Source organism: Heterocephalus glaber, unplaced genomic scaffold (genome assembly GCF_053883595.1).
Source record: "Heterocephalus glaber isolate CG9 unplaced genomic scaffold, H.glaber_assembly_v1.0 deba00001472, whole genome shotgun sequence".
Taxonomy (NCBI): Eukaryota; Metazoa; Chordata; class Mammalia; order Rodentia; family Bathyergidae; genus Heterocephalus; species Heterocephalus glaber.
In genome coordinates, this window is record NW_028258315.1 from 24303524 (window position 1) to 24325920 (window position 22397).

At 44.5% G+C, this 22397-nt stretch overlaps 2 pseudogenes across 1 annotated transcript; both read left to right on the forward strand.

The window, feature by feature from the left end:
- Positions 1-1553: 1553 nt before the first annotated feature.
- On the forward strand, positions 1554-10474 carry LOC147826239 (E3 ubiquitin-protein ligase TRIM38-like; annotated as a pseudogene). The gene is made up of 6 exons (XR_015439370.1): positions 1554-2023; positions 4018-4113; positions 6320-6550; positions 7601-7623; positions 7714-7826; positions 9952-10474. The product of XR_015439370.1 is annotated as an E3 ubiquitin-protein ligase TRIM38-like (transcript).
- A 1978-nt stretch (positions 10475-12452) lies between these two features.
- LOC110347639 (E3 ubiquitin-protein ligase TRIM38-like) lies at positions 12453-20465 on the forward strand (annotated as a pseudogene).
- Positions 20466-22397: the final 1932 nt, after the last annotated feature.

A 22397-nucleotide genomic window follows, 5' to 3' on the forward strand; every position in this document is an offset into this window, starting at 1 on the left:
GGAAAGATCTCCCATCAGAGCTATGAGCTGGCCCTCTGCAGACTCCTACTCCTCCATAGCCTGTGCTGGGAGTTTCCTGGGTTGTTACTTTGTTCCTTTAAAAGAGGGTGTTTCCCTGTTCTCCTTCCCTTTCAAGAAAAGCTGAGGGCAAAATAACCTCAGAAACTCCTTTAGCCCTGAACCTATGCCCTGCCTCTCTCAGCAGTTTCATGCCTCATTTTTCCTCTGACTGCCTCAGCTCCCGGAAGTGGCAGTCTTGACAAGATCGGTAGCCAGTAGGGGTTGTCCTTCTGATAGCCCCTGAACAGGGTCCTCTGGGTGGAAGATGGAGCAGGGATGGGTGTGTGAGAGCACGGTGGGGGTGAAGACAGCGTTTGCTGACAGTGCAGCCCTGTTCTCTTAGTCAGGAAATGCCTGAAATCGGCTCACAGCTCTCACTGTTTCATCTGCTCTGGATTTCACCAGACTCTACACTATATCGCAGAAGATCCAGAACATAAGGTGAGTGAGATGCAGGATGGGGATGTAGAGTCTTGAAGGAAGGGAGGCTCTGTTCCCCAGAAGCCCAGTCCCTCTAGCATTGAGGGGGCCTAGTGTACCCCTGGGGGAAGTGACTGACAAATAATAGAAGCTGCAGAAGAAATATATGGCCCTAAGAGACTGTTCCTCATTGTAAGAGGAGAAGGGCCGACTTGAGAACTTTAGTTATTTAGTAAAACCTAGTTTTTCATTCTAGGCACAGCCATTGTAAAGGAGAGATCACCTTGAACCCCCCCCCCCCACCATCTTTTTCTCTTCTGTCAAACCAACTCCATGGGAGTATGGTGGGGGTGAAGGTGAAGGTGAAGTTCAATTGGACTGTCTCAGTGGAATCCTCCACAGATCACCCAACTATCTGAGGGTTACCACCAGGTATAAAGAGATCATTCTGGTAGTGATGGTGCTTATTAGAATGGGAAGGAGTTTCTTACTCCTTCACTGAATTGTGGCTTTTGGTGCAACTTCTGTGAGGAAGCCTATTGTGATTTTCCATCTCTCTCAGCACTGGCCCCAGAGAACTTCCCAGCATGATTGGATGTTGTACGTCCAGATTGCTTTTGCTTGTTTGGTGATGCTTGGGACCGGGGCTTCAAGTATGCCATGTAAGCACCCTGCCACTGAGCTATATTCCAGCTCTTTCTGTATTATATGTTATTATAAGACAGGGATTCAATAATTCACTGAGGCTGCCTTTGAACTTACCATCCTCCTGCATCAATCACAACAGTAGCTGGAATAAAAGATGTGAGCCACAAGTCCTAGCCTGTCTATCACGTAGACATCAGCCACATGAGATCGTCAGGCAATTGAAATGTGGCTAGAAAGACTGAGAAAGGGATTTTAAATTTTACTAAATATTCATTAAGTTACATTGAGATGGCCAACCATGGTAGCGGCTAGATTATCAAACAACACAACTACATACCTGTGTATATTCTACATTCCAACTCGTTTCTTTACTCTAGGTTGAAGATTTTAAGAACTGTGGAGGCTTCACAGGCAAGGGTGAGGTGTATTTCTAGAACTGTGGAAATTTGGGCAGCTTGATTTCTATATCTGGAGCTTCTTGAGAAAAGCTACGGCCTCAACAACAATCACTCAAAAGATGAAAGAGATTGCCACCTGCCCCATATGCAGGAAAATGATGATAGAACCAGTAAGTGTCAAATGTGGACACAGCTACTGTAGAGTATGCATCATTGAAGTGCTTCTTTTCAGAGAGCCGAATAAAAAGTCCTGCCATCTCTGTAAGAAACAACTTAGCTTAGACATCATCCATAGGAACTGGCCATTGGAAAGCCTTATTGAGCTCATCCAGGAGATGGAGAAGGCAGAGCAGGAGCTGCTGTGTGAGGTCCATGGGGAGCGGCTCCAGCTCTTCTGTGAAGATGACGGCCAGCTCATCTGCTAGCACTGTGAGTGGGGACCACAGCACCAAGGGCACACCACGGTGCTGGTGGAGGACGTGTGCCAGGGCTACAAAGTGAGTGTGCAGCCAGGCCCAGGCCCCTGGGTATGTGCAGAACACAGGCAGGCAGGGACAGGGGAAAGTGAGCCATGGGCCAGGACCTGAGTGTCAGCTCCAAGTCTCAACCCTAGACAACGGTGTCACCTGTCATAGTTGCATAGTCACTTGGGAAGTAGAAGATCAGGGCCATTGAGAAAAATCACCCAGTTACTCCTAGAACACAAGAAATCTCAAATTGTCCCTTCCAGCAATGTAGCGAGATGACAGTTTCAAACAAAATTCCCGAAGAACAGTTAAAAACTTGGAAATGATGAGTGCAGAGTGTAACTGAAGGGAGAGGTCTGGCAGCTCCTGGCTGTCCCCTGAGAGCTTCTAAAGGATGGTCCTGTGTGGTGGTGAAGGAAGGAGCTGGCTTAATCCTGCTGCCCTGGGCCTTGGCCCAACTGGAGCTGAGGATCTTGTGCTCAGTGCAGGCTGCTGGCTTATCCTCCAGGGTGTGGAGCTGGGTTTCCAGGAAGTCTCCTTGACCTTCCCAAGGTCACATCAGTCCTGACCCCTGCTCGGCACTGGCACTCCTGGTGCTTCCTTAGACTCCATGGAGCTGCTAATGCCTGTAATTGGAATGGCCCTGTTTGAATTTCTCCCCCAGCAAGTAGGAGGAAGAACAGTAGCACAAATTCATGGTTGTCATCCTCAGGGCACATAGTTTAGGTTGAAATCCTACCCCTGGTCCTTACCATGTGGGCAGTTTGAGGTGATTTATTTAACAGCTTCATGCCTTGGTTTCATATCTGTGAATAGGGATGTAAACCAGGCCCTCCCCCATCAGTGGACTTTGAGGTCATTGAAATATGTAAAGATCAGAATGGCACGTGACATATTCAGGGCAATGTACCTTTGCTAAGATAGCTAGGTAGAGCCCTTCCCTGAGAGTGCTATTCAATTGCATTTGCTGGGTTTATAGAGAATAGTAGCCAATTCTTTTTCTTTTTTGTGTAATTTTTATTAGTACATGTTTGCAGTACATAATGATCATATTTTTTTACTTTTGATTATGAGGAATAATTGGTGTCTGCTTCAAACTCTTTGAAGAAAGACATGAGTAACTGTTTTGAAAAATAACCGAAAAGCTTGACACGGGTATTAAGTCTTTCTAAATTCATTCGCAGAGGTGCTATACCTGACCTGGTGTTAGGAGTAGGAACCTGGCTAGGGAAGGTGCCACTGGGAGTGTGACCTGGAAAGGTTTATCTCCCAGGTTGGTTCTTTCTTGTTTCCTGACTGCCCTGATGTGAGCAACTCTCCCTGCTCAGGCCCATTCACCATGCTGCTTCTGCCTGGAGCCTGAAAACTATGGACTGGAACTTGAACAAATTAAATTTCTCTTCCTTTAAGTCATGGCTACTGTGTACTATGTCCCAGCAATGAGAAAATGATGAAGACATGTGCCAAACACCATAGAATTGGTTATGTTTGTGCAGTGCATTCATTCATAAGATCTTGTTTAAGGTAATTATCACATCTATATGCAACTTTTCCCTGGCCACACTGTGGTAGTGGACATGGCTTAGGCTCTGGTCAGACCTGGAGACTGGAATTTCAAGCCCACTGCCTACCAGTAATTCTCCAATTTGTATGTTATTCAGCCTCTTTTGAGACATTTTTTGCAAAGTCTAGAAAGGATATTAAAAATTTCTTCCTTTCTGTGTTTTTTTTTTCTTTTCTGGTAGCAGGGATTGAACTCAGGACCTTGTGCTTCTGAGGCAGGTGCAGGGCCACTGTGCTAAATCACCAGCCCATGATATTAAAAATTTCTACTGACTTTTCAAGGTTGGTGAGGGGATCTGTATGTCATAGCATATACTGTACTCAGCAATCTCCCTGGCAAACGTTAAACCTCAAAAAATGTTCACTGTTAATTTTAGCACATCTTGAATGCTAGGATTTCCATTAGGTATCTAATGAAGAATGAAATTGAATAGACTTTACTCACCCAATTTTTCCTTTAGGAAAAGCTAGAGCAAGCTGCCAGAAATTTGAATCAACTTCAAGAGGAATATATGAATCAAAAACTGCGCATAACCACACAAATAAATGAATGGAAGGTAAGAATCTGATTCAGAGAACTTGACTATTTGCCATCCTAGTGTTTAGGGATAGAGAATGATTGAGATAAAACACTAAAATGGTTTATTCTCCCTGCACCAGACCAGATACTTGAAAATGAGAGCATAGAGTTTGGTCATCAGCCTTACAACCTTTGAGAACATTCCTAAAACAAGCTCCCTACAGACGAAATTCATGAGGCCAATAAAGAAAGACAACATGAATTATAAGGAGCATCCTAGCTGCTGCTAGAATCTCTACACTTGGACCCGCAGGCTGAAGGCTATCAGACCCTTTCCATGGTTCCTAAGGCTCCACATTATAAGATACATTCTGTGTGGCAATATATTTGTAATCCATTAGCTGGCAGTCCATGTCTCACTGGATAGTGAGTTCCACTACTTCTTTCAGGATCCTTTGTATCTTCTATCTCCTTTGTGTGTACAGGTTTAACCAGAGCTTCCAGAGAATAATCTTACATCTCTTATTTCTGAGATCTTGTGCAGGAGGAAGATCTCGAGTATAAGTGACACATAGGAAAGCCCATCAATACAGGGGGTACAGATGCACTGGTCTCCTGCACAAAACTTCCAATTCATCCTAAGTCAGTGACATTCTATAACAGCATTGTAATTAGAGTAAGTCCCTGATTAATCAAGGAGTTCCATTCCAGAACATTCCTAAGTCGCATTTGTTCGTAAGTCTGACAAAGTGAGACTTATACACCTTGACAAATGTACAATGTAAAGTATAAAAAAACAAACACACAAAATACTGTAAATAAACTATTTTTACTTTTACACTTACCTTCAAATGCTGGTACAGTACAGTACAAGTGTAAATAAACTTTTTTTACTTTTACTGGCATCTATTATTTTATCGCCTCAGTCCAATCCCTATTATTTTCACTTTCATTACTATGGTTTTTGCTTTGCACTTCCCGGCAGTTCCCTTCACTTCACCACTGCTTTTCCTCTTGCTTCCAGACATCCTGGGCTTGATTGAGCACTGTACTACTGTACACTATTGTGCTGTACAGTAAGCACACAGCAGCATAACTGTGAAAATGTCTGGCAGACATGTGAGCTACTTCTGCAATTTTCTGGCCTCTATGAATGTTCATAGATAAGTTCGTTCCTATCTATGAAAGTTCACAACTCGAATGTTTGTAAGTTGAGGTCTTACTGTATTGAAATTCTGCATAAGTTTAGAAAGCACACCTGGAAATTGCAATTCTACACTTATTTAAATAAAAGCTAAGTCTATTAACATGTATCACTTAATCTGGGCTTTTATACATAGAGATGATTACAATGACCCTGGAAAAGTGGATAAATATTGTCCATTAGCCATAACACAAGCCTGATATACCTGTGTTCTCTCCTCTAAGAATTTGGGACTATCCTACAAGACAGCTTATCTTAAACTCACTCTTCCTGATAGTTTTTACCAGTTTTGCTTTCCCTCAAACTCAAAGATAGCTCTCAAATCCCAAATAAAAAATAGTTCTCTCCTTGTAATTGATAAAGTAATTGAAACTAATCCTAGTTCCACAAATGAATTATCTTCTACTCCTATTGTCCTCCTGTATCTGGCTTTATAAGAAAAAAATTAATCTGGTGACTGTAGAGGAGTCAGGGTTAATCTCTCCCACATCTGAGTGTCTGTAGGAAGCTTGGAACATTCTTCCAGCTCTAGTGACCCATGGGAAAATTGTGTCACTGTAGCTGACTATATTTTGTGTGTGTGTGTGTGTGTGTTAAAATAAACATAAGATTGAGTACCCTCACTATTTTAAGTGTGCAGCTTAGTAGCATTAAGTACTTTCATACTGTTCTGAAGCCTCATCCATTTCCAGAACCTCTGTCATATTCCAAAGTGAAACTTGGCCCCCATTAAACACTAAATCCCATTCTCCCTTCCTCCTATCACCTGGTAGCTGCTATTTTGCTCTCTGACTCCACAAACTTAACTATTGTAGGCACCTAGTTTAAGTGAGAAGAACATGATGTGTCTCCTTAATTCTGGCTCATTTCCCATAATAGAATGTCTTTGAAGTTTAGCCTGGTACCATGGTTCAGACTCTCATTCTTTTTAAGGTTCAGCAGTACTCCCTTTTACCTATATACCACATTTTGTTTATCTATCATCTATGCATGGACACCTGGTTTGTTGACACTGTTGACAATACTTTCTAAACTCTAGCAGGAGATAGAGATCCAGAAAGAAAAAATCAAGTCTGACTTTAAGCATCTGCAGACTTTTCTCCATGAAGAAGAGCAGTTGTATCTCTGGAGGCTGGAGAAAGAAGAAGAGAAGATGCTGAGGGGACTGAGGGAGAGTGAGGCCAACATGCAGCAGAAGAGCAATGAGCTCAAGAGCCACATCCTGGAACTGGAGGCTAAGTGTCAGGGTTCAGCCCATAAGCTGATGAAGGTGAGACTGTGGACTTGGAGAAGGAAAGGAGGATTCTGACACTGAGCTGTTAGGAGGAGGATGGTCAGGAAGCATGGGGAGATGAGCGATTTGCTTGTACTCCAACATGAGCATTAGTGTGGGCACTTAGGCATTGTGCACTACTCTGTAAACCCAGCTACTTGGGAAGCTCAGGTAGGAGGACTACAAAGGTAAGACCATCCTGCATGACTTAGAGAGACTCTGTCTGAAATTAAAATTTATGAGAAAATACTGGGGATATCAGTCAGTGGTAGAGAGTTTGCCTAGCCTGAGTAAGGCCTTGGATTCAATCCCCAGCACAAGAAAAAAAACTAGTTTGAAGTAGGTGAATGTAGAGTGGGAAAATGGAGACAAGGGTTAGCTTTAGGTATTTTCCCCTTGGCTATGTGCAGAGATCTGAGGCAGGTTCTTTCCTGAAATACTTTTCTAGATGACAGATGAGGCAGTGGGGCAGCCCAAAGAAGGGCCTTTCCCTGATTTGCTGGTAGAGTCCTTGCTGCTGAGCAATCATGGGCTTTCTTACAGCTGTACAAAGGTAAATAACTGGAGCTGTGCACTCGGCATCTCGCTAGTGGGATTAGTTGTGAAGGTGGCATAGCACCACCACCCCTCGATACGGGCTGCTACCTTCTAGGTGCCCCAATTTCAGGAGCTGCCTGTGCAGTCACCACACACAACTGTGGTGACAGATGATCTCTACAAGGGCTCACTCTGCAGGACATCAGGTCCCTGAGAGCCAGTCTTGCCAGAGGGAGGCTGAGCAAAGCTCCTGCCACATCCCCAGTAGCCACAGGCTGATTCCACCAAGGCCACTGCTCTTCCCCACAGGCTTCTGCAGGGAGGTCACAGCCTCCTGCCGAGTGGGCAGAAGCTGGGTGGGATCATTGCTTCTGATGCTGCAGCAGTGTCTCCGGCTGGGTCCCTCTTTCCTTCTTGGGGAGTTGTGTTTATAGACAGAGGACTCCGATGTCACAGCCCACAGAATGCTGATGTTAACACCCTCACCTTTTGTTTTTTTGTTCCCTACAGGATGTGAAAGACACCTTGAGTAGGTGAGTCCCATGTGAATACAGGAAAGGAGGGTCTGGGTGGGTAGAGCTGAAGGGAGAGGACCACTGAGGCTCTGCCTCTGCTTCTTCCAGGGCTTGTGCTGTGAAGCTGGAAACACCTGAAGCCTTTTCCTTGGAGACAGGGACTGCATGTGATGTTGCTGAGCTTTACTTGGATGTGAAGACGATGTTAAGGTGCCATCAAGGTATAAGAGATCAGGACTCCCTCAGTGCTGTGTGGGGAGGGTCCTTAACCACTTACCTCTGTCTTGGGTAGGCTGGAGTAAAGGTTCCGTGATTATTTTGTGCAGGGCTTCCTCATTCTCGTTGTCCTGTGTGCTCTATGCTGAGTTAGTACTACCTCCTGCTATCTGTGGGAAGCTTCCAGCTCCTGAGCTCTAGTGTGGTGGCCCCGTCTCCCCCATCAGTTCCTGTCTTTCAGTATCCCTGTCTGAGAAATGAGTGTATTCACAGTTCCCACTACACAAAATTGTCCTGATAACATAGTGTCTGGCGTAGGATTCGGGCCCCAGCATAGATTAGGTCTGCTGTTATGTTTCTTGTGACTATTTCCAATACCGAGAACAGTGCAGAAAGATAGGTGAGCATGATGGACAATGGTTTGAAAAATTTTAAGGAATTGCCTCATACAGCACAGGAAAATGTCAGAATCATGACAGAAACTAGTTCTAGCATCTACTTGCCACCTTTGCTCCATTTATCAGTGATTGCTAGATTTCTACCTACTTTTTCTCCATAATTAAAAATATAAAATCTATGAAAATAGGAAGTTTTACTGTGATAACTTGCCTACATAATTAGACCTTAATTGAAGTTATATGCTGGTTATATTAATTATCTATTGTTATCAACTAATTAGCAAAGTTTAGTGTCTTAAAACAGTACAGTTACATTATCTTACAGACTTTATGAGTCCAGAGTGTGAACACAGTTTGAGGGCCCTCTGCTTAGGGTCACAGGAGGCTGCAGTGAAGGTGTGGCCAGGCTGTGTTCGCATTCGAACACTGGTCTAGGGAAGGTACCTACCCTTGCCCTCTTAGGTTCCTGGCAGGATTTATTCTCCTTGGGTTGCAGGGTGTATGGCCCTAGCTTCTTCCTGCCCTCGGTTCCAGAGGCCTCCCGTTGGCTCCTTTCACACAGGTACCCACATGGCCAAGTATTTCTTCAGTGTGCTCTCAGGAGAGGGTTGTTATAGCTCGTATACTGACATTATAAAGGTAGGTAACAAAACTTATCTGCCATCATAGTCTGAGAACGTTTTGATCATAATTGTGATGATGGAGAGAGTTGCTGTGTGGACGGGGAGACTTCTTCTACATCACACCTTCTCATATAGAAATTGTGTTCATGTTTTATCAAACTTTTCTAAACATATTTCTTTTCCATACCTCTTGCCAGTGTTGCACATATACATTACATGTTTGTTCCACAGATTGACTAACTGATGATGAAACCGTCTGGCCAGTTTTTTATGTAGAAACACAGAGAGAAAAAATATAATAACATGTATTGTATAGCAAGCCAAACATTGATATATGTAATATGAAAATTGCATGTTTGATGTAATGTATTATAATAAGATGCAATACAAAAAATACTGCATATGTTAATATATAAAAAATGGGCTTTGAATTTATATATTATAAATATAGCCATATATAACATGAAGTGCACATGTTATAAACATATTTTAAAAATACACATGCTGTTATATATTAATATGCAGATAGCTGTACATAAAACTTGGTTTGTTATGGTTTATACTGATTAGTGCACAGTTTCTTCTTGCACGTGTATGTGGTTATGCAATGGAGATGGAGGAGCACTCCCTGTGGCTCCTCTGTTCCCTGATTCCTGGAGATCAACAAGGGAGAGGAAGGGCTTTGGACAGGATGGGAACCATATTCACTCTGGTTAGTGCTAGTCCTCGGCAACTCTGAATGACTGAGATGGGATGATGATAATGATGGAATTTTTGAAATTATTATTACCTCTACTTGTTAAGATATCACTGTGTCCTACGAATTTTAGTGCTGGGTAAAATTAGCTCTCTGGATTCTCCATACCTTTCTCTGGAACAGATATGATGATTTTCACTGTAGAGCTAGTTCGTATAACTATTAAGAAATCTTAAGGACTGGGATGTAACTCAGCGACTGAGCACTTGCCTAGCATGCCCAAAGTCCTGGGTAGAATCCCAGGCCAAAACCAAACCATTCTTGGATTTAAAAATAAGTTGATTTTATTTAAGATAAATTCTGTTCTCAGCATCAAAAATATATTTAGTTTTCTTGACTTACATTTTTGCAGTCAGTGTGACTTGGGATCCATACGAAGCTCATCTTGCCCTACCTCTGTCTGAGGATCAGAGACAAGTGTCTCCTGGATGAAGCCAGCAGAATCCTGGGCTTTCCTCCAGGAGATCTACCACCTTTCCCTGCTTCCTGGGCAGAAAGGGCTTCACCTCAGGAAGACATTACTTCAAAGTGGATGTTGGAGAAGGAACAGCTTGGGATGTGGGAGTCTGCATGGCAACTGTGCACAGAGGCCTAGACACGAAGCAGAAGCCAGAGTTGGATTCTGGACCATTCAGCTGTGCACAGAGAATGGCTATGTAGCACTGACCTCTCCCCCCACTGCCCTTGAGCTGCATGAGCAGCCCCTGCTGGTGGGGGTTGTTCTGGACTATGAAGCTGGAGCTGTGTCCTTTTACAACATGACCAATGGCTCCCACATCTTTACCTTCCCCAGGGCTTCCTTCTCTGACACTCTGAGGCCCTTTTTCCAGGTTTATCAACATTCCCCTTAGTTCCTGTGTCCATTAGGTGAGTAGGGAAAGGAGCAAAGTCTCCTTGGCTTGAAAATATGGGAATCTTGTAAGGACAGAGTTGGTCAGTTTTCTTCTCTGGTATGTCTCTAGTCTATTAGAATGGTGCTGGGCTGTTAGTCTCTGAAAACACACCACATGATAAGCCTGAGAGGGAAAAACAAGATAATGTCATGACCAGACATTGTCCTCTGCATCTCTCTTCATTTCCAGTGGTGACTGATTGATGAGTAGGGTGACTCTGAGGCCAAGAGGTCCCAATTCTCTTACTTTATGTGAGCCATTTGGAGTCATGTATGGCGGATTAAAGAAAGTTGCATTTTTTTGCCAACTCTCTAAAGAACAGGAAAATTAAAAATGTGTTGTTTTATCCAATCAATAACACATTTATTTTTAATTTTTAATGGGAGCTGCAGTCTTGGAGTGAGCCAGACCTGGTGAGCTTGCCTGGAAAATCACCAAGAAAGGTTGAGAAAAGCTAAGGCTGGTGTACTGTGAGAGGCTTCAAATGGAAACAGGAGTAGGAGTAAAACATGATTTTCAAAACAAGACTCAGTTCGAGAAAAGAGAGTAATGGGTATTCTGCAGGCTGGGCTAGAGGCAGCTATAGTGAGACATTTTGAAATCTCAGTAAATAGTTATTTGTGGGATAACTGTCGGCAATCTTTGTTATGGCTATGATATGATCAAACAGACCTTAATTCTACACATGAGTTTGTTTAGGAAGTAAATTCCAGTTGGTTTTACATGGTCTTACCTGAATGGGGTAATGACAGGACAAAGCCAAAGAACCTCAGTGTTCATGATAGAATTCACAAAATTGCTAAAAGTTATGATAATTTGTAGCTGATATAAAAATTAATGTTTGCTGATGTTGAGGTCCTCTGATGTCATGTCTCTAAGAATGAGAGAATGAAGCAGAGCAGTTTCTGGATGGTGGAGTCATTCTGGGGCCTCCAGCTCTGCCCAAAACAGGACCTAGACGAGGTCAGACCATCGGCCAAGCTCCCAGTGTCATAACTTCTCATCAGAATGGTGGCACATGGATTTTCAAGAATAGGTGAAGGGTCTTGAAATATGCTACCCTACTAGATGTCATTTCAGCATGGGATTATTTGAGCTAAAAACAATTAAGAAAAATGAGATACAATAAGCACACTCTACCCTGTTCCATCTTCCTAGAAACAGAACCTCAATTTGTAAAGGTATCTCCGAGACTCTAGCCTGGAGTAATTATTCTTCACAAACCTTGTAAATACCAGCCTTTATCTACCATTTCTTTTCCTATATATTTGCTTTCCTGTCATTTACCAACCTGAAAACTCAAAGTCCTTTGCCTTTGCTTTGTCACTTCTCTAGCAATGTATATACTTAAAATACAGGAAAGCTCAAATTCAAACCACTCATTTGCCTTACTTATCTCTTGCTATTCTATTATGTGCATGTGATGGACATGGTGAAAACTTCTATTTGCTTTTCTGTTCAATGTGTCCTTTTAGTCTAGTTTCTAGAGACTCACTTACTTTTCCTCTCCCCCTTATAAATATAGTGCACTAGCCTTCATTGCATAACTGATGAATTCACTTTTGTGAAGCACCCATGAAAGGGCAACCGGGTTATGGACACATTTCTATTTCTTGCTTTTGTGGAAATAAAACAGAGTATGGTGAAAACAATATTTCAAGAGCTTGTAAAGGTAGGGCTTATGCACAATTCCGGTTGCAGCCTGGTTAAGTCACCTCCACCACTTGCCTATGGTCATCTCAAACAATGGTGTGAAAAGAATAATCATGGGCTCCGGGACTGAGGGGCTAGTTCCTGCTCAGATGTCTGTGTGCTGGTTTCCCAGGAGTTAAACTGTCCTGTACTGTGTGTGGTCTGCTCCCATAGGACCTGCCAGGACACAGAGAATTCCAATGTGGAAAATGGCAGAAGGCTCTGTGAGCACCCAGGAGGAAGAGTGCCCTAAAGAGTGCCCTACTGTTTAGGGTGGGAGAAGAGGACCCTATTTCACTTTCTTGCCGCTAGCCTGGGCTGTTGAACCAGGAGGGATGTGATCCCCTGAAGTCCATTCTCCCCACACAGCCTATTGCCAGTAACTCACTATGGGCAGCTGTCAAGGTGAGCAGTGACTCTGGGCAAGATTTCAGTGTCAGGCGGACTAGGAGCATGGAGTTGGCCCTAGAGAACACCCAGAATCCACATTTATCTCCTTTCTTTCATTATCTCCAGGGCCCTATACCAGCTCCTGAAAGAAGTGCATGTGGTAATTTTTGATACAAACATTCCTTGTGTATGTACCATAAATGCCTCCTCCATCTGAGGCTGCAATGTGTCTTTTTTCAAGGTGGCAATGTGCTTTTCCACATTAATAAGAATTGTGTCTTCGGTGGCAACAGTCTTTTGCTATCCTATACCAATGGAGGGCCTAGGCTGAGTCCCTCAGGATGTGACATCTTACTCCACAGTCTTCTCTGCAGTGTGCAGAACAGAATTATGGGTCTCAGGGTCTCAGGGTCCTTTGATGAGGGAACTCAGTGCTGGGCCATTAGTGGCTCCTGTCTCCTGTCTTGGGTAGGGGCCACTGGCTACTGAAAAACATCTGAGTCCCCCAGAGGGATAATGAGGAGGAAAAGGAGACACAGAGTAAGACAGGGAGGAGTGGGAGATTGGCTTGGGAGGATGTTGTGTTGCCAAGGAGCCCACTGTGCTGCTTCTCCTTTTCATGCCATCAGAACTGTGAGACAACCACAAGTCACCAGAAGGGGCTGAGATTATCATAGGTCAGGAGGCTGTGGACTCCAAGAATGTTGAGGACAAAAGAGAAAGATCTCTCATCAGAGCTGTGAGCTGGCCCTCTGCAAGCCTCCTCCTCCTCCACAGCCTGCGCTGGGGTCACAAGGGAATTTACTGGGCTTTTATTATGTCCTTTGTTTCTGCTGCTTTTGAAGAGGCTGTGTTTCTTTACTTTGAGGACAAGCTGAGTGGAGAGGAAATGAACATTATCATTGGTTCAAATCTACACCCTCCTCCCGCAGTACCTTCCCTTCTCATTTCTCAGGTCTGAGGTAACTGACTGCCTCAGCCCAGGAAGTGGCAGTGTTGGCAGGACTGGCAGCGGACAGTGAGTGTCTTCCTGACATGCGGAAGGAGGCTCCTGTGGGTGGAGGATGGAGCAGGGCTGAGTGTCTGTGACAGTGTGGTGGGGTGGAGAGAGAGTTTGCTGACAGCTGAGCACCTGGCCTCTAACTCAGGAAACCCCTGAGTATCCACTCACAGCACCCACCCTTCCTCTGCTGTGGCTTTCACACTGTCTCTGGGAAGAGCCAGCATGTAAGGAAGTGAGGCCAAGTCTGGCCACCTAAGATCTACAAGCAGGGGAGGCTCTGGTCTCCAGGAGCCCAGCACAAGGCAGAGAGGGGCCTAGTGCACCCCTGAGGGAAGGGACCACCAAAGAACAGAAGCCTGCAGAAGAAATCCTGTATGACTCCAAGAGACAAGACCCAGTTATTTGAGAAAAATGACCTATTTGGTAATATTATTCGAATTCCTGTTTTTAAATCTAGGCATAGACATTTTTTGAAAATTCACCTTTCTCACTTTCCCCCATTTTGTACTTCCCCCAGATAATCTCCCCGGGGTGGAGTGGAGTTTGATCAGGACAGGGAGGGCTTCAAAGCAGACACAGTACTGGAAAGAAGGACACAGACTTGGCTCCCTCTCAGGGTCTGGTCATCAGGTCTTCTGGGGGGGATACAAAGGCGTCTAGTAGCAGGATCCCACAGAGACCTGATCCCCATCTCCTTTGCACCTTCCTCAAGCTCTGATCACCTGCACTTCTCCTGGAGGAAGTTCTCAACTTGCAGAAGACAGTAAGCTCACTGGTCACCAGATTTCTGTCCCCAGGAATAACTGGACCTCAAGTCCCACCTTCCCTCCCATAGCTCTTTGTGGTTCTCTTTCTTTCAGCTTAGGGAGAAGGACAAGAATCGAATTCTCCTATATGCCCTGGTCATGTTTCCCATCCTCCTGGTTTGTTCTTTACTGATACTTTCTGAATATCATCTCTTGTAATTTATGTGGGCTGGGGGTCTAGATGAAGGTGGAGTGCAGTTTAAATATTGAAGTAGCATCCTCCATACACCCCCCTTTTGGGCTGATTGTTACCACCCAGTATAAAGGGATAATTCTGGTGCTAACTGTTCTTGATGATTATTGGAAAAGGAAGGAATTGCTTACTCTCTGGCTGAGTTGTGGCTCTCGCTCCAGCATCTGTGTGGAAGCATGCCTGGTTTTTCCATCTCTCAGCACTGGTCCTTGGGGCCTTTGAACAGCGATGTAATGTTCTATGGCTGGGCCATTCTATGAACACTTGCCACAGGAGGCTATTGGGCAACTGACTATGGAGAAACTGGACTTTCAATTTTATTAAATATTCATTAAGTTATATTAAATGGACACAAAGAGTAGTGGCTACAATATGAGACAACACAGCTAGATATCTGTATATGTTCTTAACTCTGACTTACTTCATTCTTCCAGAAAGAGGTCTGCATGACCTGTGGAGGCAGTCACAGCCAGCTCCTTGTACACAGGCTCACTTTGGCTCTCCTTGTATCTTGTGCAAATTCTAACTGCTTCATCTCCATGTCCAGATCAGCAGTGGAGGTTCTTGAGAAAAGTCATGGCTTCAGCTACTGGCACCAACAAGGTGAAAGAGATCGCCACCTGCTCCATCTGCCTGAACCTCATTATGCACCCAGTAAGCATCACCTGTGGACACAGCAACAGTCAGTGTGGTTTGAAGCTGCACCTCTGCCAGATGTCCCAAAAGCAGGGTCAAAAGAGATTTCCCCGTCCTGAATGTCGGGAGCCTTTTCATAAAGATAGGCTGTGTTCCAACAGGCTACTGGGAACTCTCACTGAAGTTATACAGGAAATGGAGGAGACAGAGGATGAGCTGCTGTGAGGCCCATGGACAGCAGCTCCAGCTCTTCTGTAAAGATGACAACCAGCTCATCAGCTGGCACTGTGAGCGGGGACCACAGCACCAAGGCATGCCCTGGTGCTGGTAGAGGATGTGTGCCAGGGGTACAAGGTGAGTATACATCCGGGCCTCAGCAGGGACCCACCCTGTGCTGCTTGCAAGACCTGAGCTTATTGGTCCCAAAGCTAAAAATGATGACCCTGAAGCACAGAGATGGTATTCTTTTGAAAAATACCTTGTGATGGGTCTTTGCTGAATCCATATCTAAGTGTCCCCCTGACATTTAGCAGGATGCTCAAACTCCTGTCCCTATTCTGTGTGTCATCATGGACTTCTCCCTGCTCTGGGACATGCCAACCAAACACCTACCTGGGTTCTGCTTCACACTGTGTGTACTGGAAGGGGAGGAGATTCTAGAGTTCAGAGTCTTAATACTTCAGGAAAGTGACTTCCTGGAGCACCTGGCTTTGGTGCTGAGAGAGGAGTGGTTCATCCCAGAGGTGGCTCCTGAGACACCTCTACTTAGCCCCTGCAGGGTGCCCAGGCACAAGGATCTGCACATGCAAAGGCACAGGCATGGGGTTTCTGATTCACCTTGGCCAGGTTATGGGCTGTGTGCAGAGGACAGGCAGCTGGGAACAAGGGAAAGGAAGACAGGCCACAGCATCTGAGTGGCAGCTCCCAGTCTCAATCCTAGACCGTAGTATATGTAACCTGCCACAGGGGCATTTCTACATGCAGAGTAAAGATTCACTACCATTGAAAAAATTATCCATGCAGTCTGAAAATACAAGGAATATCCAGTTAGAATTCAAATGATCCCTTCAAGAAAGGAAGCCAGAGGGAAGTTTCAAACAACATTCTAGAGGGGTGATAGATTTAGGAAGTGATGGACGTTGAAGATGAGTGGAGACAGTGGTTTTGAAAGCTCCTAGGTATCCACCGAGAGCTTGCAGGGGACTGGACTGTGCAGTGGTGAAGGAAGGAGCCAGTTCTGCTTCACTGGCTCTGAGCCCTGTTAGAGCTCAAAAGCATGGCTGAGCTTGGGCTCCTGGTTCTCTCCTTTGTGATAGAGAGCTGAGGTCCTATGAAAGATCCAATGCCTTCCTAAGGTCACATCAGTCCTGACCTCGACTCAGCACACAGTGCTTCCTTAGACTCTATGGAGCTTCGAATGCCTGTAACAGGGGTGCTCCTGTTTGAGTTTCTCTGCCACCCCCAGTGGGGACAGGAGCAACACAGGATCATGGTTGTCAGCCTCAGAGGCAGACAGCTGAGGTTGAAATCTTAGCTCTTGTGTTACTAGAAGGACAGTTTGAGGTAAGTTATTAAGTGTCTTCAGGGCTTGGTTTTCCCAAGGAATAAAAGCATTCCCCTCCCTCCCTAACACACATGTCCAGGGAGTGCATGAGTTGTAAGGATATTATCACATGTAGAGCTTAGAATAACATGTGGCTGGTAGCCAGAGCAAGGCAGTCTCCTAAATCAGTTTGGTTGATAGCTTTCCTGAGAGCGTGAGAGAATTCATGCATGTCCTTGTGGGGCTTACAAAAGAAGAGCCATTGCTTTTGACGATGAATAATTGGTGTTCACCTCAACTTGCTTTCAAGGAAAGTTTGAGAGATTGCTTTGAAAGATTGGCTAAAATTTAACATGGGCACTAAGACGTTTTAAATTGGATTCATGATTCTGTCTTCACTGCACTCTGGAACTCTTCAATGGGTGTTACCTGCTTCTAATAACTTCAGTTGTCATCCTGCTCTTTCCTTTCTGACTCACCCACAATACTAACAAAGTTAGAGGTCTCAAACATCATGGAAGTGGTTATTTTTGGTTCAGCACATTAATGTATAAGATTTTGTTTTGATGATGGTCGTATCTGTTTGTAATTTTCCCTTGGCCCTAGTGTGGTGGGGCACATGGCATAGCCCCTGGTCAGCATGGGGCATGAGAATGGCAGCCCATTTGCCTACCAGGTATTCTCCCATGGCAGTTATTCAACCTCTTCAGAGGCTCCTTTTCCACAGTAGAAAGGATATTCAAATCCTTACTAACTGTTCAGTGTTGGTGAGGGGATCTGTACGTCACAGCCCCTGCAGCATGCAAGAGTCTCTCGGGCAAACCTAAGAACTCAGTTAATATTCACAGTTATTTTAGTACATCTTGGATGCTGGAATTTCCATTAGGTGTCCCAGAAGAATCAAATTGGGTAGACTTTATTCACCCAATTTTTCCTTCAGGAAAATCTAGAACAAGCTCCCAGAAAGTTGAATCAACTCAAGAGGAATGCGTGAATCAAAAATGTTTATAACAATCCAGATAATGGAAGGTAAGAATCTGATTCCTGAACCTTGAAATATTTTGCATTCTGGAGTTTAGGGACAGAGGATGATTGGGAAAGACAAAACACAAGGATGGTTTATTCTCACTGCACCTAGCCAGGCCCTTCAAACCAAAAGTGCAGAGTCTGATTCTCAGCTTTACACCCCTTAAGGGCATTCAGTAAATAAGCCCCTTCTTGGTTGGGATTCATGAGGCCAATGAAGGAAATTAACTTGTGTTATAAAGGACAACATCGATGCTGCTAGAAACCATACACTTGGCCCTGCAGACTGAAGGCTTTCAGAGCTTTCCTGTGGCTCACCAAGCTCCACGTTACCAGAGAAACACTCCTTTTGCAACATGTCTCTGTGATCCTTTAGCCTACAGTCCATGTTCACAGGCCAGTTAGCCAGTCTGCCTGTTTCAAGGTCCACCCTCTGCCTCCTTTGTGTGTCGAGGTTGATCTCTAGCTTTCAGAGGATCATCTTATTTCCCTCTTTTTGGGGATCTTTGGCAGGGGGAAGACTTTGACTGTAGCTGGCACATGGGAAAAGCCTCAATACAAAAGGCAAATGTGTACCAAGTTCTTAAACAAAATGTTCACTTCATCCTAATCAATGACCTCCTGTCACAGTATAATTGCCATTGAAATTCTGTATTAATTAATTCTGGGAGCACTCCCAGAAACAGATAGGCCTACACCTAATCATAGGAGAGCTATGTCATTTATTTCCTTTGTCTTATACATAGGGATTATGAAGGTGACCCTGGGAAGGTGGGTGAGCACTTGTCCATTAACCATGACACGACATGCCACAACTGCCCACCTACACCTCTAAGAATCAAGAGGTGCTCCTACCAAATAAACTTTATTAAAATGTACTCTTCTTGATGTTCTTAACTAGCTTTTGCTATAACGGATTTCCTCAAACTCTAATATACTTCTTGCATCCCAAACAAAAACTTGTTTTTACACATCCCTAGTTCAATAAGTAAATTACCTGTACACTTATGCACTCCTCTCCTGCGTTTAGCTACATAAAAAGACATTAATCATGTTCCATAAATAAATAGCATAGTGCTCCTGTCCACTTTCCTCTTGTATTTGTCTGCATGAGGAGTTTTATCAGTCAACTATTGAGAAGTCAGAAACAATCTCTCACACATCTGAGTGCCAGCAGGAACCTTAGGAGTTTCTTCTTGCTCTAGTGACTCATGGGAAATTTATATCACAGTGTCTGATTATACTTTATTTTTTATGAGTAGAAAAATATAAATAATATACACTGTGTCATTTTTATTAAGTATACAACTCAATGGTAGTGAGTACTTTCACAGTGTTATAAAAACATTGCCATAACCATCTCCAGAAGTTTTCATGTTCCAAAATGAAACTGTGTCCCCAGAACAGCAACTCCCATTCTCCATTTCTCCCACTACCTAGTAACCACAATTACGCTTTCTGTCTTTGTCAATATAACTACTGGACCTTCCTGATAGAAGTTTAATCTACAATGTTTGTCCCCTTGTTCCTGGTTTGTATATTTTAGTAGAAAGTCTTCAAGGTTCACCTTTGTAGAAAGGAGTAGATTTCCATTCTTTTTGCAACTGGGTAAGACTCCATGGTATCTGTATAGCAATTTTGTGTATGCATTCATGCAGGTGTAGAGACTTGGTTTGTTTGTAGTTCTGATCATATTTTCTTGACTCTAGGATAAGACAGAGATTCAGAGACAGAAAAATCAAGTCTGAATTTAAGAATCTCCACACTTTTCTGCACAGTGAGAGGGATTCTTATCTGTGGAGGCTGGAGAAAGAAGAGCAGATGCTGATGAGCCTGAGGGAGAATGAGGCCAACTTGGAGTGGAAGAACCATGAACTCAAGAGCCACCTCCTGGAACTAGAGGCAAAATGTCAGAGCTCAGCCCAGAAACTGGCGCAGGTGAGGCTGGAAGAAGAAAGAGAAATTCTGATCCTAAGCAGCTAGAAGAATGGTCAGTAACCATAGGGAGAGTGGGAAGACCTGCTTTCACTCTAATGTGGGCATCAGTGTGGGAATTTAGGTATATTCCACATCAGTACTATCAGCGGAGCTCCATTAGTCTATGAGGTCTCTGTATGTGAAATATAAAAGCACACTTCCCCACAGCATGGTGCTCCACTCTGTAATCCAAGCTAGTGGGGAGGCTCAGGCAGGAGCATCGCACATGTGAGGCAATCCTGGGTGGTTTGGTGAGACTCGGGAGGAAATTAAAATGTATAAAAATGGACTTGGGATGTTGGTTAGTGGTACAGTGCTTGCCTAGAATGTAAGAAACCCCAGGTTCAACGTCCAGCACTGGAAAAAGGAAAAGCCTCTAGTCAGTACAGAGTTGCCAAATGGACAAGTATAGAACTTTAACTATTGCCCCCACCCCCTATATCATGTGCACAGAAGCCAGGCTGTCAGGCTTTCCCATCAAATGTTGTGCCAAGTAACAGATGGTAACAGAGGGGTAGCCCAGCATTTTCTCTGATTTGCTGGTATAACCTTTGCTCTAGAGATATTGTGGGGCCTCTTACAACTGCATAAAGGATGCATCTCATAATGACAAACAGCTGGAGCTGTTAATTCAGGATCCCACAAGTGGAACAGAAGGTCTCACCCTGGGGCTGAAAAAGGTAGCACATCTATTCCACCGACTGTGATGCCTGTTGCCACCATCTTGGTGGCCCAGCTCAGGAACTGTGTATACAGCCAGAGCAGAAGATCTCAGTAACAAGTCATTTCTACATGGGCTCACTCTGCAGGACATCAGGTCCCCGAGAGCCAGACTTGCCAGGAGGAAGCTGAGCAACGCTCCTGCCTGCATCCCCAGCAGCCACAGGCTGATGCCACTGCAGCCATTGATTGCTCTTCCCCACACACTTCTGCTGGGTCACAGCCTCCTGCTGAGTGGGCAGAGGCTCGGTGGGATCATTGCTCCTGCCTCTGCAGCAGTGTCTCAGCCTGGGTTGAGCTCTCATTCCTTTTTGGGGAGTTGTGTTTATAGACGGTGTCTACCATGCCACAGTCCAAGGAGTGCTGAGGCTAGCATACTTCCTTTTGTTTTTCTTCCTTAGAGGATGTAAAAGGCATCTTGTGCAGGTGAGTCCAGTATGAATACAGGAAGGGAGGATCCAGTTGGTCTGGGCTGAATGGAGAGGACCACTGAGGAGTCTCTGCCTCTGCTTCTTCCAGGACTTGTGCTGTGAAGCTGGAAGCACCTGAGGCCTTTTCCTTGGAGGTTCAGACTGTGTTTGGTGCTGCTGAACTTTACAGGAATATGAAGATGAAGTTAATGGGTTATCAAGGTATGAGATCCAGGGATTCTCTCAGTGCTGTGATGGGAAGGACTTCAAGCAACCTCAGGGATCGTGTGGGTATTTTCAGCAGGGCTGCCTTACTTTCCCCATTTAGCATGATCTTGCTGAATTTGTTTTGCATCCTGGGCATATGAGGAAACCTTTAGTTTCTGCTCTGCTCTGTCACCTCAGGCAGCTCCTGTCACTGTTTCCCCTTTGGAGAAAGAAGTGTATTCACAGTTCCCAATATACTGAGTTGTCCTGAACACTAACTGCAATCACACATGAAAACTGTTCTCATGGTGCTTGGCACCGGATGGAGTTAGGTGGAGTAGGATGGATTTTCTTTGGCGCAGGTGACTGTCATGCTTCTTGTGACTGTTTCAAATTCTGACAGGAGTCCAGAAAGTTAGATGAGTATTACAGACCATGTTTTCAACAGTTTTAGGCACTTGACTTAGACAACACAGGTAAATATGATAACCTTGACAAAAATTATGTTTCACTATGCCAATGGCTTGTCTTCCTGTTCCATTTTTCAGTGCTTGGTTTATTTCTATAACTTTTTCCCATAACTACAAAATGCAAAATCTGTGAAAACGGAGTTTTATTTTGATTATTTTTCCTGCATGAGACCTGAACTTGAACTGTTTTGCTGGCTGTAGTACTCATTTATTGTTACCAACAAAATAGCAAAATTCAGTGTCTTAAAACAATTCAAATATCTCATCTTTGTGAGTCAGGAACCTGGGTGCAGCTCAGGGGACCTCTGTTTAGAGCCTCAGGAGGCTGCAGTGAAGGTGTAGCTGGGCTGTGTTCTGATCCTGACTCTTGCCTGGAAAAGAAAACCTCCCACACTCACTTAGGTTGCTGGCAGGATTCATTTCCCTTGGGTTGCAGGTTAGAGGGTCCTGGTTTCTTGCTGGCTGTGGCTCCAGGCTGCCCTGACTCCAGGGTCTCCAGTCAGCTCTTTGCACATAAGCTTACACGTGGCCGAGTATTTCTCAAGCATGAGCTTAGAAGGAGCCTCCATAGGGAATGTGTCAGTGAGATAAATAATGTGTATAAATAATCAATCACTGTCACAGGATTCATATCCTAACATTTGTGCCATACTGCAGGGGTCAGAAGCAATTCTCAGGCCCTGCCTGCAAGTGAAGGGAAGGAATTTCACTATGTCTGAACACCAAGAGGCAGTGTCCTCGGATTGCCCCCCACCCTTCCTTTGAGTCTGTCTGTCCCAGGGGACTCACCTGAACTCCACTGATGTGAAGTTATCTGGAGTCCTACTTTATC